Consider the following 8,136-nt stretch of genomic DNA (forward strand, 5'->3'; position numbering starts at 1 on the left):
GTTCCCTTGGTGATGAAGATCATGCATCCAATCTTCTTGGTGAAGAATCCTTTGAATTTGAAGAACCTTCTCCCAATGAATTTAAAAGTGATGTGGAGGTAGATTTCTCTCAACCTCCCATTTATGACTTGAGTGATAGAGAAGAGTTAGATGAAGTTGATGAACAAGGATTGAGAATGAAGAAGTTTATGAAGAGGTGGAGATTGACAAAGAAGCAAACAAGGGAGTAGAGCTTGCAAGCACATTGGAGATACCTCTCCCCAAGCCACCACCATCCATTCTCTCATTCAAGTGGGTAAAATCCTTATACTTAAGCTTTGTTATTCCCCTTGAATATGGTTTGCTTGAGACGGATGGTCAACTTAGAAAAATTAGTGGCTTTAAAAGTAAAAAGGAGATGGTTAGTGGTTGGAAGCATCATTCTAGGTTCATTATGGTCACATGTCCAAAGCTTGATAGCAAAGGTTGGTGTACAACTAGAGTACATAGGTCTAGAAGGATGTTTGGTCACTTTGTTGAGAATTCACCTTACTCACCACCCACATGGACTAATGATAATCAACTTGGAGATGGGTGTGAAAACAAAATATGGGATCCGGGAACACATGAGGATCAACTTTGGGAGCCCATGGTGTGTGTAGAACTCCATCAAAGCTTGGAGATATTAATTTTGAAGAATGGAGCTTATTGGAAGTCCAAGCATTGGTGGAAGTTCCAAGATGAGTACAAGCACAAGCCACCTTGAGAGAAGCTCCCCATAAGTCCAACTTAAGGACAATAAACAAAAGTGCTAGGTGGGAGACACCCCACCATGGTAACTTCTTTTCATTTTCTCTTTTTGTACATATTGGTAGAATTAGTTTAAATTCTTGTTTTGATTGATTTGATGAGTTTAATTGGTATTTTAGTATGTTAAATAAGGTTTTATGGTATTTTGGTAGCTGTTTGGAGGTTTGGAATGCTTGGATTGGTGCAAAAACATAGCAAAAAAAATTTTTTTTTTTGAAAAAACAGAGCACCATCCACGCGTACGCGCACTTCATGCGTACGCGCACTTCACACGTTCGCGCACTTCACGCGTACGCGTGCATCAAGCATTTTTAACCATCCACGCGCGCGCGCCATGCGTGCGTACGCGTGGATTGAGAAGTTCCACATTTCATACATTTTCCAGAGAGTTGTGCCTGCGCCGCGCCAACGTTGTGCCTTTGGCACAAACCTATTTGCGCGCTCGCGCACATGACGCGTACGTGCCACTCTCGAAATAAACCATCCGCGCGCGCGCGGCATGTGCGCGTACGCGCGGATTTCCTTCCTTCACCACATTTCTTTTCTTCTCCTCTTTCTATTTCTTTCCTTCTCCTTTCTTCTTCCCTCCTCCTACCCCTCATCCAACACTCCCAAACACCATTGATAACCATTTATTTTAGTTAGTTAATTAGTTAGTCGGTTATTTAATTCGTTAGTTTTAATTTAGTTTTCATTTTATTTTCTCTCTTTTCATTATAAGTATTGGATTATTGACTTTGTTTACTATACATTACTGCCCCTTATTGCCTAAATGCTATTTTAGCATGAATGTTTTTAGATAATCTTTGTTGGATTCTATGATTGAGGTTATATTTTACTACTTAGTTTTGAATTTTTCATACTTACCTTTTGAAAATACCAAGTGATGAGAATTGCCTTCGAGCTTATGACTCTTTTGAATTGCATGTTGTAGCTAGCCACCATGTGATTTGAACCTTCTCTTTGATTAGGCAACTTCTTGATGGATGATGTTGTGCATATACCTTAATGCATTGTATTTCATGATCATATGCATCCATAGGCTTAGCTTGAATGCTTTCATGCTTCTTTAATACTTGTTTTACCTTACAAGCTTACTTAAAGCATCTCAAGCACATTAGGATAAGTGAAGTGCATGCTTCTTTTGTGACATAGCTTTTATGCTAATGTGTGTTCTAAAAGGCGCCTAATTTAGAATTCACACACTTATTTGTCATTAATGTCACACTAATTCACTCACTCATTTTTAGTGATTTACCTCATTCCAACAATGTATGCTTCCTTGCTTTTGTTTTCTCATCTTATGGTGTTATATTTTTACTTTTCATGATGAATGCACCACAAGCAATAACGGAAGCAAGACTAAGAACACGCAGCAATCCGGAGAGTCGTTGTACCCCCTTGCTCATCTTTGAATGCACCGAGGACGGTGCAAACTTTTAAGTGTGGGGAGGTCGTCCGACCGGTCGGCAATTTTGGGTGACAAATTTCTAATCCAACACTTTTGCATTTCATTTTAGGTTTTTTTAGTTTTTTTTTTTACTTGCACTTTCTTAATTTTGCATACATATACAAAATAAACTTAGCCAAAATAATGAAATTCTTCAAGATTTCTATCTATAGGGCACCTCCATTGATTTGAGTGAAAACCTTTTCATAGAACTTGCTTGAATATATATATTGTAGATCATGTTTTTGAGCTAAGAACACAAGCTTGTGAGATTTGAGCCTAATAGTGTGGTTACATCTTATAACCACTTATTTTCCATTCTTGTGTGAATTATTCTCTTTCTATGATTGTAATCTTTGATTTGTTTGATTCTTTATGTCCATTATTTTGTGTATTCATGCATTTATATGATTGAGGCCATCACTTCATTTAGCTCACTTACCCAAATAGCCTTACCTTTTATCTTCCTTTGTTAGCCATATTTGAGCCTACGATTAACCCACTTTATTCTTAATTTAGCACATTACAAGCCTTAAAGCAGAAAACAATAAAAGTCCTTATTTGGATCTTTGATTATCTTAGGCTAGTGTGTGTGAGTATCATTCAAGTGTGGGAACCTTGGGACATTGAGTGAATAAAAGGGTAGTTTTGTATTATTATTTGAAATATTGGGAATTGGATACATACTCATGTATTGCTCAAATGTAAAAAAAAAACTTATGCATTGATGCTCTTGTATATAGAAAGAAAAAAATGAGAAAAACAAAAGAAAAAAAAAGAAAAGAAAAAAGAATAATATGGAAAAGAAAAAAAAATAGAAAAAGAAAGAAATAAAAAAGGGGACAAAATGCCCCAAGTAAAGTCCAATAAGGGTCAATGCATAAGTGTTGTAAAGCGAAAAGAAAATGCATGAGTATGTGAAAAAGTGAAAAATGGGTAGTTAGGTTAGAACTTAATTGTATAGGTCATTGTATAGGTTAGGTGGGAAGTCTAAGCTTATCAAAGATTCAAACCAAGCTCACTTAACCATATATGCATCCTACCTTGACCCTAGCCCCATTACAACCAAAGAAAAGACCTCATGATAGATGTATGCATGCATGAGATATATGTTGATTGTTAGAAGAGGAACAAATCTTAGAAAGCATGATTAGGAGAGAATTGAGAGAATCAACCCTAAACACTTGAGCGAATAGAGTGCAAACACATCCGGTGAGGGTTTGATGCTCAATTACATGTCTCCACCTATAATCATCACTTTTCATGCAAGTTTGTAAAAATATTTAATAGCTCAATTCAATTGTGGATTAGACTTGCTAGTCCTTAGCCCTTGTGCATATATGCTTCTTGGGAAATGATTTATTTTGACCAAGCAATTGCATTCATCTAGATAGTTGCATATAGGTAGATTGCATTTAGTTAGTTTCCATTTGAATAAACGCCATACCCTTACTTCATTCTTGGTTTAGCATGAGGACATGCTAAGGTTTAAGTGTGGGGAGGTTGATAAACCCCATTTTTAGGGTTTATCTTGTGCTCGATTTAGGGAATTTTATAACCTTTCACCCACATTTATTCAATGAATTAGCATAGTTTTGTGATTGTCTCCTTATTTGTGCTTAGATGTGAAAACATGCTTTTTAGACCTTAAAGTAGCTAAATTCAATTCACCTTTGATTCCACTAGATGCCTTGATATGTTGTTAGTGATTTCAGATTGAAAATGCTAGGAATGGATCAAAGGAGTGAAGAGGAAAGCATGCAAAGTGGAGAAATCATGAAAAGTCAAAGAAGTTGAACTCGCCCATGGACGCGTGCGCGCACCTGGCGCTTGCGCGCACCTGGCGCTTGCGCGCACCTTGCGAATTACCCCATGGATGCGTACGCGTGATGTGCGTGTATGCGTCGATGCTGAAATATGATTTTTTAATGAAAACGTGCCCAGCGACTTCTGAGGGCTGTGGGGCCCAATCTCAACCAACTTTGGCGCCATAAATGCTATTTAAAGCCAAGGATTGAAGAGCAAGGGGATTCCATTCATTCACACTCATTAGGATTAGTTTAGAAGTAGTTTCTAGAGAGAGAAGCTCTCTCTTCTCTCTAGAATTAGGATTAGGATTAGGTTTAGTTCTTAGATCTAGGTTTTAATCTTTGCTTTCTTCTACTTCTATCTCTCAATTCCTTGTAGTTACATTCATTTTTCTTCTACTCCTTTGTTGTAATTTTCTTTATGTTGTTCTTATACTTAATTTGTTGTAGATCTACTATTGTTCCTTCCATTTTCTTTCAATTCAATAAGAGATAATTCATAATAATTGCTCTTCTTTGCTCTTCTATTGTTGATCTCTTGCCTTTGTAGTTAGATCTCTCTTTAATTCTTGCAATTTATGTTGTTTACTTTTATTGCCTTTTATGTGTTTGTTAAAATGCCTCTTCTAGATATAGTATAGATTTTGTTCCTCTTGGCCTAGGTAGAGTAATTAGTGACACTTGAGTTATCTACTTCCTTTGTTGATTGGTAATTGGAGAGATTGCTAATTGGTTTGGAGTGCACTAAAGCTAGTCTTTCCTTGGGAGTTGGCTAGGACTTGTGGCTCAAGTCAATTCATCCACTTGACTTTCCTTTATTTAGTAAGGGTTAACTAAGTGGTAGCAATGAACAATTCTCATCACAATTGAGAAGGATAACTAGGATAGGACTTCTAATTTTCAGACCTTGCCAAGAGCCTTTTATAGTTGTTAGTTTATTTTCATTGCCATTTACTTTTATGCTTTCTTATCCAAAACCCCAAAACACATTTCTAACCAATAACAAGACACTTTATTGTAATTCCTAGGGAGAACGACCCGAGGTTTGAATACTTCGGTTTATAAATTTTAGGGGTTTGTTTTAGTGACAAACAACTTTTTGTATGAAAGGATTAGTGATTGGTTTAGAAACTATACTTGCAACGAGAATTCATTTGTGAATTCTAAACCGTCAAAAATCCAATCATCAGAAGGTTGCAAGAATGGGCTTGGAAAGAAGGGATTCACGTTTGAGCTCACGTTTGCCTCAAACGTGAACTCAAACATGAGTAGCAGCTGAAAAACACCCCTGGGCACAGCAACGTTTGCACCAACGTTTGCCTCAAACGTGAGGTCAAACGTTGGCTACATTTTAGCTTGGAAGAGCATGGAAGAGCACCCTGTTTGATGCCTTGGTTGAGCCACGTTTGTGCCAACATTTGCCTCAAACGTTAGGCCAAACGTTGGCCAAAAGAGAAGCTTGGAGGGAACCACGTTTGAGCTCACGTTTGACCTCAAACGCTGGCTCAAACGTGGATGACAGCAGAATGGCCGAGCTGCATAATTGGCACACGAAGGCGTTTGAGTCAACGTTTGCCTCAAACGTTAACTCAAACGTAAATCCCAAAGGCCCAAGTTGCAAACGGATTTCTCCCTAACACCAAGAGCAATCAACAGATGCTTTTGTCAACCCAATTCCATCAAGAGCAAGGGCCCAATTCAAGGCTTGAAGATCATTTGAAGAAAGTGTATAAATAGCTTAGAATTTAAGTTTTCGGGGAGCTTTTCCTTTTGGAGTTTTTCTTTAGAATTTTCATAGTACTCACAGTAGAGAGCTCACTTTACATTTTTGGTTGTTAGTTTCTGGGAGGGGAATTAAATTCTCTTACTTTGGGTTTCTTGTTTTCATTTCTTGCACACTTGTTTGAACCTTGGGTTGGAGAATTGAAGGAATTCTGTTTCAATCTCACCCTGAGGTCTCTCTGCTTGATTTTTACTACACTCTTGAGAAATTGGAAATTGAATTTAGTTCTCCACTGTTTTATTTTAACTTCCTTTGCAATCACTCTCTGAATTTGGATCTAGGAAGGCATTGAGATCTAGACTTAGTTATCTAGTCTCTTGGGTCCTGAGATCTGCCGGTTTCCATTTTAATTCTTCTGTTGAATGCTTTTTGAAGCCAATTTACATTTTCTGTTTGAAACCTGCTACAATTAAATTCATCTTTCACTTTCCTGTTTGTTACAATTTACTTTTCTCTTGCTTAATTTCTGCAATCCCAATTCCCAATTCCCTTTATAATTCAAGTAATTTACATTTTTTGCACTTTAAGTTTCAGTCATTTACATTTCTTGCAATCTAAATTTCTGCAATTTATATTTCTTGCACTTTAAGATTCAGCTTCTTTACTTCCTGTTCTCTTTAATTTACTGCAATTACCCTCCCCCTTTTAAATTTCATGCAATTTAGCTTCTGCCGGATACAAATCACTCAAATCAACTCTTGTTTGCTTGACTAAATCAACCACTAAGCTAAAATTGCTCAATCCTTCAATCCCTGTGGGATCGACCTCACTCCTGTGAGTTTTATTACTTGATGCGACCCGGTGCGCTTGCCGGTGAGTTTTGTGTCGGATCATTTTCCGCACATCAAGTTTTTGGCGCCGTTGCCGGGGATTGAATAGATTGACAATGATTAAGTGAGGTGGTAGTTTAGATCAAGTACTTTTTCTTTATTTTTGACTAACCTACTAACTGTTTGAAGATTTGTCTCTATTAACACACTAACTGTTTGAGACTTTGTCTCTACTAACTCTCACAGCACTCAAGCTACAGAGTGCTCTGTATATCTTTGCTGTTTTGGTTGTATGACATAAGCCAGGAGAGAGTTCTCCACCTCTGGAATTTCTGAAGAAGAGCACCAAGAAATGGAGGAGACCGGAAGGAAGTTCACAGTAAGAGGAGAAAAGCTAAGGCACTATGATTTTCAGCCTCCATGATCAAAGAACAAGATGTCAAGCTAGTGACAATAAAGAAGCGCTTGTTGGGAGGCAACCCAACCTGAGGTAGTTTTCTTTCCATAGCTATTTCAATAAAGAGGCTAAGTAGCTTTATCTATATTGCAAGGAGCTAAGTTTGGTGTTGCACACCAAAACAAAGGGAGAATGAAGAATGCTAAGTTTGGTGTTCCACCAAAAATCTCATTTAAAAACACATTCTCACCTTCTGCATAAAGCGTTGCTAGCTCCAAGCAATCAGAGAAACTACTTAACCAATGTCTATTTTCTAGTTTTTAGTCTTATTGCCTTTAGCAAAGAAAAAGAGTTCCACATATGGTCAATTTGATGCATGAGAACTATTGGCAAGGTACTAAGTTTGGTGTTCTCACACCAAAGTAAGTTCAAAAGCCCACAAATAATTCAGCATGCTAACCATTTTTCAAGTGCTTGGAGAATAAGCAACTTTCAATATCATTGCAGAGTATCATACAAGTTTTTGGAAAGATTAAGCACCATCAACCAAAGAGACAAAGAGGGATGCAAAGATCAACAATGGTGCTGAGAAGGAGTGAAGCAAGTAAACTCCAAAAGGTTGTATTGTTAAGTGATTGTCTTATATTCAAAACTGCTATGATTGAAAGTGATATTGTGCCCCTGTTCAGTATAATTTCCTTGTAGTTCAATAACTAAGATGTTTGGTATATCATAGCACCATACACTTGAAAATTTGCTTGCACTCAAGGATTGGAAAAATATAAATAGAAAACATTTCTTTGAAGAGAAGGATTGAGGAATCAAAAATTCATTTTGAGGCAAGCAAAAGATTAGGGGAAGTGGTGGTTCTAGTTGTATAATTATGTATTGAGGTTGCATGCTTATGAAAACTTGCATGGGAGCTCATAGGCAAGGCGTAGAGTTCAAAGAAGTATTGTGGAGATTCTCAAACATTTATTGATCCAAGAAGCAGCAAACAAAAGAAGAAAACACTGAAAGAGCATGGCCCAAGGCTCTGAGCATCAATTACTAGGCAAAAAAAAAAAGGAAGAAACAAAAACTCAAAGAGTTGTTATCCTAGTAAATGCTTGTGGTCGAATTGTGTCAAAGAGAGAGGC

The sequence above is a fragment of the Arachis stenosperma genome, unplaced genomic scaffold, assembly GCF_014773155.1.
Source record: "Arachis stenosperma cultivar V10309 unplaced genomic scaffold, arast.V10309.gnm1.PFL2 arast.V10309.gnm1.Scaffold_100031, whole genome shotgun sequence".
Taxonomy (NCBI): domain Eukaryota; kingdom Viridiplantae; phylum Streptophyta; class Magnoliopsida; order Fabales; family Fabaceae; genus Arachis; species Arachis stenosperma.